General features: G+C 36.6%; 1 protein-coding gene across 2 annotated transcripts in view; it reads left to right on the top strand.

The window, feature by feature from the left end:
• The window catches only part of LOC108745060, a 232,298-nt gene that overhangs the window by 107,074 nt on the left and 105,013 nt on the right, over positions 1-20,211 (top strand). For both annotated transcript variants that reach the window (XM_025977230.1, XM_025977228.1), the window contains exon 4: positions 15,441-15,569. The gene's annotated coding sequence lies outside the window, so the exon portion shown is untranslated. The remainder of the gene's footprint in view (positions 1-15,440; positions 15,570-20,211) is intronic.

Genomic DNA, 20,211 nt, shown 5'->3' with positions numbered 1-20,211 from the left:
GCGTACATATTTTATGTCATCATCATCATAAGGTCGTCAGTCCTAAGACTGGTTGGACACGTACCTCCACTCTTTCCTATCCTGAGCTAAACTTCGCATTTCCCTAAAACTAGAAGAACCCACATCCTTGACTATTTGCGAACAGTAATCTAACCTAGGTCTCCACCCCTCCTAACTCCTGTTTCTGCCTCTAATATGTCTCTGACTAAACCTTCATGCCTGAGAAGGTGTCCTACTAACCAATCTCGCCTATTTTTTATTGACTTCCATAGAGTCCTCTGTTTTCCTATTCTTTCCAATACCTCTTCATTTCTAACCTTTTCTACCCACGTTATCCTCATCATTCGCCTATAACACCACATTTCGAAGGCTTCTATCCTTTTCTTTTACGTCGCGCCCACTGTCCATGTTTCGCACCCGTACAGTGCCGCGTTCCAAACATACACCTTTAACAACCTTTTTCGAATTTCTAAATTAACCGTTCGCGAGCATATAAGTGACTTCTTTTTATTAAAGGCGACACGACCCTGCGCTATCCTCTGCTTTATATCCCTAATACTCCTTCCGTCCTGACTTATCTGACTTCCTAGATATCTAAAATCAGCCACTTCTTCTAAATTATCGTCTCCTATCTTTATATTCGCTCTTTCCCTACTTTTTCTTCCCTTGCATACCAGTATTTTAGTTTTACTTTTATTTATTTTCATACAATATTTGATCATTTCTATCTCCTCAAAATTAAAGTACTTCTGAAAGCAGAAACAGGAGTAAAAAGGGGCAGAGGTAGACCTATGAATACTACGTTATTGTTCGCAAATGTAGAATGTTGAACTTTTAAGAAGTACCTATCAGCTCAGGTACTAACGATTCTATATTGATGATGATGGTGTAGTAACTTTTCCTTACAAATTCTATGTAGATTATCCTTTTCACGAAAAAGCTAAGAAGATGAAAACCTTTTTGGGATTTTTCAAGCTTTCAAACAAATGAATATTTCAGCAAACCCGTGAATCTCGAATTTAAAAGGTACCTAAAACTGAAGGAACTACAAAGCTAAAAGGGAAATCCAAATAAATTATGCTTGATATTTCCGGTTGTATAAGGAAAAAAGATATTGTATGCGCAGAGTTTTATTTTTATGGCTTAATACGGAGGTCAGTATTTCACGTCAACATGTTTGATTAATGGTCATGGCATACGCATTGATTAATAGCCCGAAGGATGTAAAGGACATTTCTCAAAGAAAATACATATTTTTATACATATGAGTGCCTTCGACGTATTCAGGGATGGTTAATAATAAATAACACTGTCTCTTACAAATACTACACTATCCGAAGTCTTTCTTTTGTTTTATGCGTAGTAATTAATGTAAAATATGTGATAATTTTCAATAGGTAAGGTAAAATCCTATAATCTTTTGGATTTCGTCGACTGCTAAGTTAAAATCTTATACTCCTTAGAACTTCGTCGTTCGCTAAGTTGAAATCCTATAATCCTTAGGACTTTATTGTTTGCTAAATTAATATCCTATAATCCTTAGGACTTCGTCGTTTGCTAAGTTAAAATCTCATAATCCTTAGGGTTCGTCGTTTGGTAAATTAATATCTTATAATTCGTAGGACTTTGTCGTTTGCCAAGTTAAAACTCTATAATCCTTAGGACTTCATTGTTTGCTAAATTAATATCCTATAATACTTAGAACTTCGTCGTTCGCTAAGTTGAAATCCTATAATCCTTAGGGTTTCGTCGTTTGTCAAGTTAAAATCCTATAATCCTTAGGACTTCGTCGTTTGCTAAGTTAAAATCTCATAATCCTTAGGATTTCGTCGTTTGCTAAGTTAAAATTCTATAATTCTTAGGACTTGTCGTTTGCTTTTTTTATAATTTTGTTTACCTATATGAAAATTGAACCAATCGTCCTTTCAGTTTTGCATTCTTTTATTTCATTCTTTTTACATATGTTGCTTTAAAAAGGAATCTACAATAATTTGCACCCTTCTTGCTCAGTTTCATCATCTACAATGAGGACATAAATGTCTTGACGCTTAAATTAATGTGCTATTGTTTTGATTTCTCAAAGTCCGTTAGAAACGATTTAGTGTGTATACCATTAGAAATAAGACGTTAGTGTTCACATCGTGTTTTTTCGAAAGCAAATTGGAGCGCAATTGTATGACCCTAATGGCTTTACAGAAATAGAAAGGACAAATAGATCAAAGAAAACATCTCAGAAATGATTACATATATCAATTGGACCGTAACGTTTGTTTTTCGATGTCCTCAACAGCTGTTTTTGATCAAGAAATAAATGTGCTTACTTGCCTACTTGGACAGTTTCGTTCATAGGCGACAGCAATACTCGTCCATGGACTAGTTGAAGTAGTCATGGTAGGCTTTCAAAAGCTTTTCAAAAGGACGTTTTTCAAGGACTATTCGTGCTCAAGGCACACGTAGATTACCTACTCAAAATTTAATTTAGTTTAAATCTTTTTGCTGTAGGTTTTTATAAAAACGAGAATCCAGTAGCAAAATAATGAGGAAACTATATAATATTTTTTGCAAAGGCGAAGCAAAACAACTGGTGTAATGAGCTCGCTTTTAAGCTTTTGTGAAATTAATTAGTAGTAAATGGCCAAATTTGCAAACCCAAGAGGTATGGAAGGCATAATTTGGTGCTTTTATTTAATAGAAAAGGGTTCTCTCTCTTATTTCGGGAAACAGAATACTAGTATTAAACGCAGATTTTCTGGCAGGTACATAATTAAAAATTTCCCTTGAACTACAGGGTGTATTTGCTTACTACATTTGGTAAATCAAAAACACTGTAATTAATTTGCAAATGCTACAGAGAAGAAAATACATTTCAACTTAAAAATATAAGGAATAGTCCGCAATAAAACTGTTGCATTTACTTCTTCTTAAACATAGAAAAGAGATGCCAAGTACGAATTGCAACGGATACTGACAATGTATAAGGAATAACTTTACACCAATTGATGTATCTGTGAAAGCGATTCTCGAGTCTCCGTCTCTCATCGAGTCTCTCTGGTGTTGCTGAGAGAGACTGTCAAAAAAATTGTTTAGCGTCTCTGAACGAGTCACTCATAGAGAGATCCTCATTTCGTATCCAGTCTCTGAACGAGAGACTCGAATCTCTCAATTTTTCAGGTTTATTCATTCAGTCTCTCTGTGAGAGACTCGAATCTCTGAACGAGAGAGTTGAGAGTAGGACACCTTCTCAAGTATGAAGGTCTAGTCAGAGACATCTTAGAGGCAGAAACAGGAGTTAGGAGGGGTAGAGGTAGACCTAGATTAGATTAATGTTCGCAAATAGTTAAGGATGTGGGCTGTTCTAATTTTAGGGAAATGCGTAGTTTAGCTCAGGATAGGAAAGAGTGGAGGTACGTGTCCAACCAGTCTTAGGACTGACGACCTTATGATGATGATGACATAAAATATGTACGCAAAATTTGGTAGTGCCAATAGTTTTTCGATTCAGTTCAATATAGACGAAAGTGACAACGTGATTGGCGAACGAAACTATTCAGGTAACATTTATTATTTCCGTAAAGCTTGGAGTATGTTGACATTATTATCTCTACTCTTACTTAAATATAAATCATTCATCCAAACAATTCTCTGTTCTCTTTTCTATTTTCCTTTTCGTTACTTAATATTTTATTGATAATGATGTATGAGGCACTGAATACTAACAACTGATTTTCACTCATATTGTCCCTCTATAAAAATAATAACACATTAAAGGGAAATCAATATGTATCGTCGAATTGCAGCAAAGTGCATTGTAAATTATCTTCAATACGTCTGCGTATGTACGCGCCTACAAACGGTCGCAGACATTCGTATTTACTTTTGATTTTGAGTTTATTAACCGTCGCTATCGATAGAAAACGTTTTAATGATCGTCTACACTTGACGAACGTATGCGAACGGATGATAACGTTCCTCGGACGTATTCCCGGCATAACAGAAGCATTCGTCTGGGAATATTGACCGTTGAATTAACAATTTTATCGTTCGAGTCTCTCATGCAGAGAGTGTGAGAGATCCATAAAAACACGTAGGCAATAACTGAGAGACTGTGAGAGGCGCTCTCAGAGACGCTGAAAGACTCTGAGAGACTAAAAAATTTTCAGTGAAAACTTTTGTCTAGGGGTTCTAATTTTAAAGATATGCGAAGATTAACTCAGGATAGGAAAGACTGGAGGTGCGTGTCCAACCAGTCTTAGGAATGATGACTTTATGATGATGAAGATGATATTAGTCTTCATAAATACACATCTATAAATGAAAAGACGAGACCTTACGATTATTCATTACTTTTGTATTTAGCGTATAGTACGTGGGACAGATTACAGACGTCTTTTCTTTTGTTTTCCTGTTCTTTGGTTCAAAGATCAGATGATGAATGAAGATTAATACTATCTACCTAAATTGACCGTTGGTAAGAGAAGTATAGTAGAAAATTTTAAAAGCGTTTTCATCTTTAAATATTTACATTTACAGTATTAATCTTGTTGCTAGGCATGAAGACGTAAGCTCGGGTATATAGCAAGCAGTAGCGTTTCTCGCAAGTTGTTCTGCAAAAATGACGACCTCTTGGTCACGACTTTATGGTTGAACTACGTTATAAGCCTTCAGGTCCGGTCGTTCTTTTTGCTTCGTACTTGTAGCTTATATTTGACATGTGAATCTTTAGACCGACAACCAACCGGTATGGCTGCTTTTACCACACAAAAGCGATTTACCTGTTTTATAATGCCGCGAAAAACAGCCATTGTTGAGATACGGCGTTCACAACAATAACATCGAACAAGGAAAATAACAGAAAGGTACAAAATGTTATTAAACAATGTTGTTCGGGCTCTTGAGTGGTAAAAAATTATCAGGAACATTTTTTTTGAAGTGAAACTTCTTTACGCACAGTAGGGTAAGTTCGTTTCATGCCAGTTGCTATGTAACGAAATCATGCAACGCATTTCCCCCGCTGTTTGTCCCTATGTATGTTCAGATCTTTAAAACTACGCAACGGATTTTAATGCGGCTTTTTTTAGTAGATAGAGTAATTGAAAAGGAATGTTTATATGTATAATACATGCATAATATAGTAGAGAAACACTGATAATATTAGAGGTTTGTAATGTGATGTCGTAAATAAACACATATTTTTGCGCTTACATTGCAAACGCTGGCTGAACCCTATGAGATAGATCAAAATAATGTACTACAGTATTGAACACGTTAAAAAGGTCTACACAAAAGTCCGCAATGGTATATGTCTATCTCTTAGGGATAACCCACAATAACCATTTTTTATCCTTTAATTTTTACGAGAAATAAAGGGTTATTTACGAAGCGATTTTAAGCAATACAGCATTAATCCTTATCCAATTAAGTACTTTTAAATACATTGTGCATTTAATATAGATCAATATGGCCCTTTACAGCATGTAATTTAAATGAATATTTTCGAAGATATTACAGACTTAAAATGCAGGGACATAGTGGTTGCGGCGGTACCGGCTGGTTTGTATTGTCTAATGACAAAAAAGCTGTGATTGTTGTATATAAAGACATTTTATAGTATATTTACTATCAGCTTTGCACCCGTGCGAAGCATAGTGTACAAATAAGACCATCAAAACAATTCCTTAACCCCTATCCCGGTACGGTTGTGTGTTTGAAGAAGTTTCACTTCAGTAGCGTGTTGTGGAATTACACGTTGTATTTTTTTATGTTTTGGTTTAATCTCGATAAAAAACGCTCTCAAGTTTTCCCTTTTTAAAGTTAATATTTTTGAAAGTGAATATACATGAAAATTGCTATTTTCTGTATTTCAAAAGGTTAATAAAAAATTTTTTTTTATTCANAATTGCACCAAAGAAATTTTTCTTTTTTCTATTTTATTTTTACTTTTACCGAGCTTAAGCCAAAGATGATAAACAAAATTGTTGCGACCAAGAAAGGTTGACTTTTGGAATTTGTTTAAACAATCATGATTTAAATAACACCCTACCGGATCACCGGCTGGCAACCTATAACCCATATCTTTGTAATTTAATCCGAACAATTTTCCCACTCACCCGCCCATAATACCCTGGACTAAATCCTACCAAATTTAAGAAATTTTATTAAGTTATTAAGTACAAAATATGCCCTTAATAATCAGCTTTAACTAGATGAAGTACATAATGATATTATGACATAAGAAATTACATAGAAGATATATATATTCCAATGTTTTAAATAAATTTAGACGAGTTAGCACTGGTGTCCCTCAAGGAACAGTTTTGGCACCATTGCTATTTTTACTTTGCATGATTAAGTTAAACAATTAAATAAACGCTTGTCATAGGGCTCCTTTTCTATACAACTTACAGTTTAAGGTTTACACTATCTGTAGCTGTTCTTGTGAATCCTTTAAATGAATTTCAAGTTTCGTCAGTTGAGGTGTTCGAGACCCCGTCGAAATAATAAGCGTACCTACTTTCATCTACCCGTTTATCCTGTCCTAAACTTTCTCGGTTTCCCAACGCTTTCGTTAAATAAGATAAAGAGCACTTGATGTCTCGTTGTAAAGTTTCGATGCAATCTTGAACTCTCTGCAGCATAACGACCGGAAAGCGAAAATGTTATTTAAAACACAAGAAGTAACTCAATAATATTCGAACGAAATAGAGGGGAACTTACCCAAACAGTGTCGAGCTTTTTTTGTTGTCCTTTTAGCCAAATATTAGACGTGTAACATTATAAACAAATACTGAAAATGTGTCTTTTTGTAGGAGGATTCCTGCCCCTTTTATGTATTCCCTAGACAAAAATTTTCAGTCTCTCCGGTCTCTCAAAGTCTTTCAGCGTCTCTCACAGTCTCTCAGTTATTGCCTACGTGTTTTTATGGATCTCTCACAGAGAGACTGAATGAATAAAACTGAAAAATTGAGAGTCTCGTGTCTCTCGTTCAGAGATTCGAGTCGCTCTTTCAGAGACTGGATACGAAATGAGGATCTCTCTATGAGCGACTCGAGTCTCTCGTTCAGAGACTTGATACGAAATGAGGATCTCTCTATGAGCGACTCGAGTCTCTCGTTCAGAGACGCTAAACAGTATTTTGACAGTCTCTCGACAGTCTCTCTCAGCGACACCAGAGAGACTCATTGAGAGACCGAGACTTGAATCTCGCTTCCAGAGACTCTGAGAGACTGAGATTTTTATCTCGGGTTACTATTGTAATATTATAAGGTCTCTCGATGCTTATTTTGTTTTTTTCTTTCTAGTTTTGATTTGCAAAAGTTAAAGTCGATGAAATGTACATGTTATCGTGAAACTGAACTGACTCCAATCACCAAATGCTAATCTAGTACTGCATAAAAATACCTGATTTATTGAAGTATAGAGATATATCAGAACTACTATAATTAGGTCAGATAAATATTTCTCAAAAATTTCTTTTTACTAATTTTAATTCTTTTTGTTTAAACAAAACGACCAGACCGAATGTTATATAATTTTTTTCGGATAATATTGCCGTTAATACGCTTCGATCGGCACCTCAACGAAGTCGATATCAGTTTTTATTCGCCCGAGATCGATCAAGGAAAAAAATAACAACGCACACACCAAATATGTTGAAAATCGCAACTTTTATGATCAGACCCATTTCCTACATACTGGGAAGTTAATAAATGATAGAATTTGTCTAATGTTCTAATGGCGAGACCCTTAGCAAATTCTTACTAATTGTAACGCCATGTATACTCATGAGTTTGTCGCATTCAGTTCTTCTAAATTGTCGAATTATTAAAACTCGAACGATTCAACGACGTCCTTTGAATGTAATGTAGTTAATTTTGTGATTGTTTGATGGGAGTTAGCGAATTCGCAATCTTGCACCGGCTGTACCTGTACATAGAAGTGCAAATATTGATCGCGTTAATTGCTAGCGGGCGTTCCAGTCTTGACGTTAATGAACGAGATCACTAAAAGTGGAGCGAATATATAGGCCTTGAATCTTCTCTTTTGTTATCCTATCACCAACAACATTTCCGAATGCGAAATTAGAAGATCAATTAATAAAGCCATGACAACAAATATTTTTATTGTTCTTGATATGATTGTCTAAAAGAACATATAACAAAGATAATGATATTATAGAGATAGGCTAAAGCTTTACTATTGCTTTTAATGGAAAAAAGAAAAATGAGTTGTAAATACGTAATTGAGATAATAAAAAAATTAATTTAACCAAAGTTTTCTCCGTCTCTTTAACATAATGAAAAGTATCTGTTTCGAGAAATGACTTGTCGTTTAGATACAATATTTCAGTGAAAGTTCCTTAACGGAGAAAAGCTTCAAGGTAAATTAAAATTTAGAGAAATATTCCAGACCTTTAATTTACGCTAAGTTAAACTTACGATTAGACTGCTTATTGCGGATGTAATTAGTTTAAGCCTTCAAACTCCGACTGTTAATTAAAAAAGCCCTAAAGAGGAACAGTCCTTACGAAATTAGTCGTAATTTGGGAGGATGTTTTCATTTTAGTTGTGTTTTTTTTTTGGGTTTGTTCTGTAACTTTTATATTTTTATTGCTAAATAGGTGTACGTCAAGAAGTAAGGCCTTATTAGTTAATTAATATTGTTGCACATGAAACAAATTAGGCATTGAACTGATGCTGTCCCGATTCCGATCTAAGCGCCGTCGTTGGTTGGAGATTCTTCCTAACGTTTCATTAACACGAGTGGCGAACTTCTTCAGACGTCCTTCCATCTCGAATGTCTTTCCGAATTCTAAGCAATTGTCTAAACCTGTCGGTCATTAGGCTGGGTTCAGATAGTGTCAGGTAGTATTAATATAGGGCGACCTGTAAAAGAGTTCAAAAAATATCGATTCTGTTATCTACATCAATCAATTTCAAACTCAAATTAAGTACAATATTTTAGTAAAACTGTACGTACCATTTGTCCTTCTTCCTGACCTCTAACTTCCGCGGCTCCTGACTTCTGCAGATTTTTTGTAGCAACTCCTGATTTCCATAATTTTCGCCGCTTTTGACCTCCGCAGTTTTCTTGTATAATCTCCTGACCTCCACAACTTCCGGGGCTTCTGACCTCCATAAATTTCTCGTAGCAGCTCCCGATCTCCACAACTTCCGAGGCTCCTGACCTCAACAGATCTTTTGTAGCAGCTCCTGACCTCCACAACTTCCGCGGCTTCTAACCTCCGCAAATTTGTTGTAGAATCTCCTGACCTCCACAACTTGCGGGACTCCTGACCTCCGCAAATTTTTCGTAGCAACTCCTGACCTCCACAACTTCTGGGGCTCCTCACCTCGACAACTTTCGGAGCTCCTGACCTCCACAACTTCCGAGGCTCCTGACCTCAACAGATTTTTTGTAGCAGCTCCTGCACAACTTTCAGAGCTCCTGACCTCCACAACTTCCGAGGCTCCTGACTTCAAAAGGTCTTTTGTAGCAACTCGTGACCTCCACAACTTCTGGGGCTCCTCACCTCGACAACTTTCAGAGCTCCTGACCTCCACAACTTCCGACGCTCCTGACCTCCACAACTTCCGAGGCTCCTGACCTCAACAGATTTTTTGTAGCAGCTCCTGACCTCCACAACTTCCGCGGCTTCTAACCTCCGCGGCTTCTAACCTCCGCAGATTTCTTGTAGAATCTCCTAACCTTCACAACTTCCGGGGCTCCTGACCTCCGCAAATTTTTCGTAGCAGCTCCTGACCTCCACAACTTCCAGTGCTCCTGACCTCCACAGATTTCTTGTAGCAGCTCCTGACCTCCACAACTTCCGGGGCTCCTGACCTCCACAACTTTCGGAGCTCCTTATCTCCACAACTTCCGCGGCTCCTGACCTCCACATATTTCTTGTAGCAGCTCCTGACCTCCACTACTTCCGCGGCTTCTAACCTCCGCAAATTTGTTGTAGAATCTCCTGACCTCCACAACTTGCGGGGCTCCTGACCTCCGTAAATTTCTCGTTGCAGCTCCTGACCTCCACGACTTCTGCAACTCCTGACCTCCGCAGATTTCTTGTAGCAGCGCCTTACCTCCAGAACTTCTGCGGCTCCTGACTTCCGCAGATTTCTTGTAGCAGCGCCTTACCTCCAGAACTTCTGCGGCTCCTGACTTCCGCAGATTTCTTGTAGCAGCGCCTTACCTCCAGAACTTCTGCGGCTCCTGACTTCCGCAGATTTCTTGTAGCAGCGCCTTACCTCCAGAACTTCTGCGGCTCCTGACCTACTCAGATTTCTATAAGCATCTAATGGATTACTTTGGTTGAACAGATTGTTTTCTAATGTGTCGTTTAATAAGTAGATAGTAGAGCGAGGACAGCTCTGTTTTCTTCACTTGGAAGTCGCCTTGTTGCCCGATACGTAAATGGTTTGAAAAACACTATTGATTTTCTTTCACGCAAGACGTTTTGTTAGACATTTATGAAGAACTTGTTTCATAACTAAGAACTGAAATGTCATAATGGTACATTATACAGAACGTTTGAATAATGTATTTCTCGTTATTCCACTCAAAAGATATTCTGTTCAGGCAAGAAATTAAACTTCCATTAAATCATTTCAAGTTCGTTTTATCGAGAAATAATTAAACAATTTTCTATATTCAAATTACTATCATCTAGTTCGACATGGACCTGCTGTCTTGAGTCAGTCTTAGCATTTCTTGGAAACTAGAGCATCCTAACTAGGTATTTGCGAATTTTATGTAGATATTAATTTTTTAAAAGTCGATTCCTATTTCGTCGGAAACGGCCTCAGACTAAATGAGTCCTAAGATCCGACAGTATTCTTTGTTTTAAATTCCATCGTAATGGATAACGGAGTGGTTTTCCATTGTTTTAGAACCCATCTTATTGCTTTTCTCCCGCTTTTTTTATATTTCTAAATTTTCTGACATCGTAGCTCCGCCGTGATATTTGCCATTACCTTTTATTACCCGGCATTTATTAAACGAGGTCGCGCCAGGAATTGAATGTCCTTTAAGTGATTCATTTTTTCTCTCTCTCTCTCTCTTCGAAAATAAGACCGATGCATTAAAGAGAATAATCGTGTTATCTTAAAGACGCGAAGGATGATATAGAAATTCAACCAGTTTCTCTTATTCCTTTCGGTCCTTTTTCTTTCGTCCTTTCTCGGATGAAAAATAACTGCTACATAATTATCAGAACCGATTCGATGTTTCTAAGAAAGTGCGATGAAATCGTTTACTCCGATGATTTGTTTTTGTTTTTTTCTCCAGACGAATTTATGAGATAAAACTTCTTTCGTTCGGCGAATAGCGAGAAAGGAAAACAGAAGATAATTGATTTATTTTTATTGTTAGAATAATTCTTTGTTTTCCGTAGATTAGTAAGCATATATCAAGAAAGTTAATTCTCAATAAATATAAATTGTGCTTTATGTTATTTGCATGTTGGTTAGGTATATAGATATGGCAAAATGTTTACGAAACATTAGAATAAATTACACATTCTTTGGTCGGTAAAACAAACCATAACTTATCCTTTATATGCTACCGGGTTTTACCCGCGAACAGAATAGGGAACAATATTCTTTTTCTGGATAAAAGGTACCCTATGTCCTCTTCTAAACCCCTGACAAAGTGTGTACAAAATTTCATGATAGGTTTTACCTGATGTGCTAAATACTTGTCAAAGATCATCGACGACCACATACTCCTTATTTTACTATCCCTCAGGAACGATATTTGTTGGGGATAAACGGTACTCTATGTCCTTCTCTGCACCCCTGACAATGTGTGTATAAAATTCCTGGTAAAAGTCTAGATGATGGGGGTGGGTGGGATCGAAAGAGGGGGTCTCCCCCACCACTGTACCATAAAAAGTTCGTGGCGGTCTCACCCCCATAAAAACTTATGGAGGTTCAAAATTAATAAATATGCCAATTTTTATATATTTCTAGGCATGTAAATATTTATATAGTCATTCTTAAACAATATTCAAAGGTAAAACTAATGAAAAATACATAAAAATATTGAGAAAGTTATATAAAACATTATTTAAATATCTTTATCAATAGGGTAGGTTAGGTTAGGTTATCGGGTTTTGTTCAAGTGACCATCCTCTTTCGATCCCCCACCTCCACCCGCTTGAAAATATTTATTTTATTGAATTTTATTTGAATTATAGTGTATGAAATTGTCAAAATAATCAACTTTCAACCCCCATAACTTTTTATGGGGGTGAGACCGCCGCAAATTTGTTATGGAGTTTTATTCAGGTGACCACCCTCTTTCGATCCCCCTACCCCCCACCTTTAGGGGTGGGGGGCCATCATCTAGACCTTTACCAAATTCCTTAATGATCGGTTGAGTAGTTAAGCCGTAGCAAACAAACAAATAAACAAATCAGGATGTAGGACCAATATTTATTTACACATTGTTCAACTGATGGACTTATAGTTTAAACTTGAATGTGCAATAATGCATATGTTATATTTTCTTCCCTCATTTTCGCATTTTATATTAATTTATGACTAATCTTCTTCTAACTTCTTAATCCTGTTCAAAATCTGTGGTCAGTAAGTTGGAATTCAGAAGGATAACTGGAAGGAAATAGTCTTAGAGAGGAACGAGCGAGTTTTAGTTTTAATTCAAGCTAAATGGGCCGTAACCTGATGAAAGTGACCGAGTGGAGACTCAAGAAGTACTTATCTGATAAGCGAATGGCTTTGAGGAATTACGCAGGTGAAATTGGCTAAAGATTCTCTAGATATTTGTAGAAACAAAAGAAAAGGTAATAAATAACATGTCAGTAAACTTAAATTACGGTGATAGCTTGATTCCAAATCGAAATGTGCCTAATGAATAATATGATAATAAGCCCGGTTATTTGGCCTGTCTATTCCTGCCCCCCTTAACGCCTCTTACTGGCACCAAATATGTTTCTAATCTCATCATCATCATCATAAGGTCGTCAGTCCTAAGACTGGTTGGACACGTACCTCCATTCCTTCCTATCCTGAGCTAAACTTCGCATTTCTCTAAAACTAGAACAACCCACATCCTGAACTATTTGCGAACAGTATTCTAATCTAGGTCTACCTCTACCCCTCCTAACTCCTGTTTCTGCTTCTAAGATGTCTCTGACTAAACCTTCATGCCTGAGAAGGTGTCCTACCAACCTATCTCGCCTATTTTTTTTTGGATTCCATAGAGTCCTCTGTTCTCCGTTTCTAATCTACCGCTTCAAAAAAAATTTTTTAAACCAAAGGTTCCCGATTGTATGCTAAGCCATCTCATTTTGTGACTAGTCATCCTGCACTCTTTCTAGATTTCTGTTAGGTACAAATATAGATGATAACAACCGAACTGAAATGGTCCATATATTTTTCTAAAATTTTAAAATGGAATGGGGAAATTGTGATAAATCAAATCGTTTCCATTTAAGTGTAATGTTGAATTGGATGTACCAACTTTAGTCTTCAACTACAAAACCACTTGCTTTATAATTTTCCTAAGAAGAACTCAATGTCTGTGTCTTTAAATTCATTTGAAAATACAAAGTGCACTATTGGTACAATATAAAACACTAATACACGTTGTACACATTTTTTTATCCTATCAGCAGAACATTGTCATGTGACAACCGTTGAAGTGTTTACACGGCAAAGTTATTTATGTTTGCTCTTTAAAACGTGTTCGTATTCGAATAAATCCCTTGTTTCCCAGTCGGCGCTGGCTATTTCACCCTTCTTTCAACAGCCCCCAAGACAATTCCTTTTTCTCGCGTCGCTTTGGGGACATTGTTTGTCAATGAAATCGATGGCGTTACGTTAGGAAGAGAAAAAACGTTGATAGCGTGACATCAAGAATTATCACCCGACTCAAATGCTTGTGAAAGTGGCGGCTAAAGAGAAAATTCCCTCTTATATGTGCAGATTTTTCGTTCGTTTTTCCGAGGACGTTACTCGAATTTTAAAGCGGATGTAACCTAGAACATGAATCTAGGTATACTTCGTTTACTTTCTGTAGCGATGTGACCTTCAGTTTGACCGGCGCAAAGTAGAAAAGAACAGCACTAGGCCAGACAAGAAAGGAGACAATTCTCGGCCAAACTCTTAACCGGTGACGAGCGTATAATCCGTACAGTACTGCACGGAAAAATTGACCATTTTATCCACTACAATTGCATTGCTCAAATGTGCTGTTATTGGTACCATTTTCTACTGAAAATATCAACGAGATGTTTATTTATATTTGAAGACATGTTAAAGGCTTTAACGCTTGTTTTCGACTCGCACTACTATTCATGATTGAACAAAACTTTTGGCAGGTACTGTATGAAAAAGTATGTTTAATGAACAAGAGTCGAGAGTATAATGACCTTTTATCTCCCTACCTACGATTTTGCCAGCGCGCATCCAACATATTGGAAGGGGCACATCGCTAGAGAAAGTAAATGAAGTATAGTGTGTAGTAATTTATTAGATACTTATTTCGGTTTTCATATTAAAAGAAATAGATTTATTACATACACTGGGTACTAATTCACGCTACATGCTTGTTGCTACAGCATCCGTAGACTAATTCTGTGCAAAACGATGGATATATTCGATAATTGTCGATAGTTATTTAGATCTATCAACATAAAACAATTTTTATTTCATGGTGGATAGATTTGGTAAACTAGAACTGATCTAAAGTCTGAATCTGAAACCGATCTTTGCCTACTGATAATAGGGGAACCCCTTAAGGATAAAGGCATTGTTCATGTTTCCTTATTGATAGCAATTAGCAGATTTCGTACCAACAATCTACCAGCGTACAAATGCGATATGATTATGTATATATTAACAAGAGTTATTCACATATTCGAATATCGATATATTTTTTAATTGATAACCGACAACTAAAATTAATTATAGCCCCAGACTGGTCTAAACTGTTTCCAAAAGGGTGCTGACGCATCTGTAATCCACAAAAGCTTTTCGTTAAGGTGCGTATACATCTGTGCACGAATATGTCTGCGAATGTACAACAGAGGCGCGACGAACTACCTCGAAGGAAATGTGATTTGACACTGATGATTGATACGGCGCATAACTGAGTGCCGCCGCATTCGTTGGTTCGGCTAACTTCGTTTAGGGCTCACCAGGGTTCATACGAGGCATATATTCTGCCTCGCCTCGAACGTGTTGGTGTTTGTGTTCGCGTTCGTGTTAGACGTAAACGCGCCTTTACTTTTAGAAATGTCAGACACTATTTAATCAATTGAGTTTTCATTGCATCATTGGAGGGTTGCGTTACAAACAGTGCGTCAATCTCATGTGTCTGATGCGTCTTCATATTGAATGAATTTCTATAATACATATTTTTCTTTATGCTTATAATTGAATTAACCCGCTTATCACAGTCTTTCTTGTTTTCAGATCAACAATGAAAAAACGCGAAATGGAAAAGAGAAGTTAAATGCTGTTATCTTGTTCTGGATTGCCGTTCTACCGCAGTTGGTAATAAAGCAGTTTGACTTATCACCCGATTGTTTTTGGCAGCCGCAGGTAATTGCTCGTAACACTACTCTGTTTCCGCTACTCCACTTATCTTTCCTTTGATATCGCCATTGGGTTATGAAATATCCGGAATATTAAAAACATAATTAAAAAGTCCAACCTTTTTATCATTTACTTACGTATAGTTACTTCTGTTTAATTTTGTCGATTTTGGATAATAAAGTCAAAATTGTAAATGTTTTACTTTATTATTTATTACTGGAACAATAACTCTACTAACCCGTAATCCTACCACAAAGATGTGAACGTCACTGTAATGTATTTAAGATTAATAAAATAATTTTTTAAAAAAGAGAGATAAATGCACAACGTTTATAAAATACCAGCAGTGTTCGTTGTCTGCGACTAGCCGAGAAAGATAAGGGTATCTGTCTTTTCCTTGTGGTAGGCATACGATTAGCAGATTTATTGTTCAGGTGATAAAGATTTACAATTTTGACTTCATAATTCAAAACCGGCAAATTTAAAACGAAGCGAAGCGACTGTAGTATAAGACGATTCCACCCCTAAGTAATTACAGTGGATTTCATTTATTACGACCTTGTTTATAGCGACTATTTTACTATAGCAAAGTCCCTTGAATTTAAGGCATACTTTAGTACAAAATTCATGTGGTTATAGCGACTTCGCATGTAACACCGAGCTCGAGTGTAGCGACTGTTTTTTAATAAACCATTTGTAACAAATCTCTACTAATCGTATGCAGATATAGCAACCGAAGTCGTCCGCCAAAGACACAAAAAGCTTTCTTATCTTTTGATTACATCCATACAGATAGTCAGCAAGTGTGGTGACCATTACAGTTTGTTTATAGACATTAGGCAGGCAGATAGATAATTATATTCTAAGTAGCAACTGTATTTAGTAAACTTTTGAATAAGTATGACTCCTAGATGCACATTTACTATTCAAAAAAGGCGAAAATCGTTTCAAAATCGAAAACGTTTGCGTGTTAACGACTTCCGGATATAATAGTGGTCCCGTTGTGGTCGTTATATACGAAATCCACTGTATGTACGTACATATGTAGATACTACTAGCTGAAGTTATTTAATTATTAATTCGAAAATCTCAATTTCCTGCTTCAATTTAATAATTTCGCTGATGATTTCGTTTTAGTAATTTCATTATTCAGTCGCAAAATATATGCTCGCGTTTGCCTACTTGCATTTAGTTTTGGTTAATACTAAATAGGCAATCCTTGCCTGCATATTGCTTCACATACCTGTTCGCATCAATTAGAGTTAATTAAGAGCCGCGCATATGTGGAACAAATATTGAACATTAGTTTAAGGCTGTATCGTGACAGGCCATGCGATCCAGACAATCGCATTGCGCTCTGGAATTTGGCGGAATTTGGAATGCAAGCAGTGGCGTGCTATCGAATGGAATTTCGTTAGGTTGCCTATCGTGTACGTGTAGTATATACTAACAAACACATGTTTAGGTCTCGTACATGTACCTACCTATACGCAAGTATGACTATCTCAAAAGCTAATATTGATGTGTAACTAAAAATGCCTAAACTACTAAGCTGATGTTTAGCTTTAAAAGTTTAAAAAGATTCTATAAAAAGCAACAGACATTTATAGAACTTGAGCAGCAACGTACAGAAGTAAATAGTAGGAAGGCAGTCAGACAAGGATATAGGTATACTGACGCCTCTACTTTTTAACCCAACAGGAAACAGGACACTTTGTCAGGAATGAAGGACTAGTTAGAGACATATTAGAAGGAAAAATAGAAGTCAGAAGGAGTATAGGTAGACCTAGATTAGATGACTGTGCACAAATAGTTAAGGATGTGGGATGTTCTAGTTTTAAGGAAATGCGAAGATTAACTCAGGATAAGAAAAAGTGGAGGTGCGTCATTAAGAAATAGGTGAGATAGGTTGGGTATGACACCTTCCCAGGCATGAAGGTCTAGTCAGAGACATATTAGAGGAAAAAACAGGAGTTAAGAGGAATAAAGGTTGAACTAGATTAGATTACTATTTGCAAATAGTTAAGGATGTTTTATGGAAATGCGAAGTTTAGCTCAGGATAGGAAAGAGTGGAGATGCGTGTCCAACCAGTCTTAGAACTGATGACCCTATTATGATGACGATGATTATTATAGAGTCGTCAGTCCTAAGACTGGTTGGACACGCACCTCCACTCTTTCCTATACTGAGCTAATCTTCATCTACCTCTACCCCTTCTAACTCCCGTTTCTGTCTCCAATATGTCTCTGACTAAACCTTCATGCCTGAGAGGGCGTCCTACCAACCTTTCTTGCCTGTTTCTTATTGACCATAGAGTCCTCTGTTCTCCTATTCTTTGGAATACTTTTTCATTTATTACCTTCTCTATTCACGGTATCCTCATCATTTGCCGGTAACACCACATTTCGAAGGCTTCTAACCTTTTCTTTTCCGCACCCGTACAGCGTCGAGCTCCAAACATACACCTTTAACAATCTTTTTTGAATTTCTTAATTAACCGTTCGCGAGCATAGAAGTGACTTCTTTTTTTACTGAAGGAGACTCGACCCTGCGCTATCCTCTGCTTTATATCCCTACTACTCCTTCCGTCCCGACTTATCTCCTAGATACCTAAAACCAGTCACTTCTTCTAATTTTTCTATGATAATATTATGAATTTAAGAGAATTATTTCAATTTTACCAATACACGTTGGTCAGCTGTTCTAATTAGTAGGATTAGAGCTAATAGGAAAATAGGATACTAAAAACTAAAAGATACAGGCAGTGTCAGTGTCCAGTCGCTTTTTGCAAAAAGAAATCGCATATATCGTCGTAATCATGGAGATAATAATGAATCTGATATTTTCTCAATCAATTTCATTTCTTTCTTTACTCAAACTAATTTTTTGCCAAAATGAACCATTATATTACTCATACAAGAAAAAGAACTATTATTCGATAAAATACGATATCCAAAGGACAATTTCATTAGTCTGGTAACATTTTGATCGCACTACATATACATAATATATAGATTCGTATATTCAAACATCAGCTCGTCGCATTTTGTGAAAACGAAAATGCAATTTGCTTCCGGGTCCGGGCCCTTTATTCAATTTATATACTCCGAATGCAATCGGGAATAGAGGAAACGGCCTTGCCCTAGTTAGCTTGATGACAGTCGACTATGTAAATAAGCATGTGCAAATGTACGGGTCGTTTTTGAATTCGCTACATTATACATAATGACACTCAATACGATGACCGACGCCGACGCTAACGCCGATGACAAAGCAAAGAACGAACGAACGGACAATGACAAAATATACGAAATATATACAATGGACGTCAGTCGTTTTGTGTTGTGCATTGCTACGTGTGCTATCAATTATTTGATGAACAGCGCAATGCGATTTCTCGTGATCGAATGCGAACTGAGAGTTCAACGTCAAGTAATCATAAAATTGAAAATTAACCTACTTTTAATATTGCAATAGGGATGAATATTTCAAAAGATTCAAACGGGGGTAGTATATTAAACGGAAATACATATCGCAAAATGGCATACATCTGAATATGGAGTTATAGTATCATCATATTTTAATATCAACTTCACCAACTGAAAGTTTATCTATCATATCTCGTCGCCATAAGTACCTGCTGAAGGTTGTGATAACTTTTAATAGTAATAACAATTTCTGCTTTACGTTTTAACAATAATTGTTATCATTTCTGCTTCCACTTTTATAATTCATGAAGATATGATAGATAGATAATAGCTTTATTAACAAAATTGTTATTCTTATTTACATTAGATGTGTGTGTGTGTGTGTGTGTGTGTGTTCTTTTTCTTCTCTCTTCTCTCTTCTCTTTTCTATGTGTCAATATCGTGCTATAACTTTGTATAGTAACGAATATTCTAAACAAGATTTGTGTAAAACCAATTTATTTTGCACAATAGCAATGTGTACAATTATTTATTTTAAGTATTGCAAATTCATCTTACTTGTGATGAGTCTATATCACGTCTTGGACTTGTCGTTTTCGCACTATTCGTATCATGTCTTTAACCCGGTTTTCACCCATCGGATAATACCTGCCACATATTTGTTCAGGTTCAAAGAAGCCTGATATATCCGGAAAGCTTCTTGTTAGATGGATTATTTTACGGCTCGAATCTGTGCATGTCGTCGGTGCGTCTGTTTTATGACCCTTACCAAAGGTGCAAAGGTACCGCCGCGCCACCTCAGGCACACGCTTATTAAGAGTGGTCTGAACAGCATACCAAATACGTTTCCACCAATTTTCCTATTGTCGTAGTACAATAGATACAACCCTAATAATCGCTTCACATGTAGATAATCTCTCAGTAACGTTTCTATATGTAAATTATTCAATACAACTTGAACAGAATATTAATGTATATGTTACCGGAAATGTACAAAATTTAGGAATTGTATATAATTCCTAGGAAATGTATACATACGTAATCCTAAAATGTAGCATCGTACTACAGATGGCGTTTACCGCGCCATTTGTGGTATTTTCTAAAACGCACTGTTAAGACAGCAGGTAAAAGTTGGTTTGTGTTCTATCGGAGCTGTCTGCGACGCGCTGATGAGATCCAAAAAGATCGAAATCGCGATCCGCGTCTGGCAGTTTCGACA

The sequence above is a fragment of the Agrilus planipennis genome, unplaced genomic scaffold, assembly GCF_000699045.2.
Source record: "Agrilus planipennis isolate EAB-ADULT unplaced genomic scaffold, Apla_2.0 scaffold39, whole genome shotgun sequence".
Classification (NCBI taxonomy): domain Eukaryota; kingdom Metazoa; phylum Arthropoda; class Insecta; order Coleoptera; family Buprestidae; genus Agrilus; species Agrilus planipennis.
The sequence above is the reverse complement of the archived record's forward strand: the minus strand, read 5'-3'. Positions and strand labels throughout refer to the sequence as shown.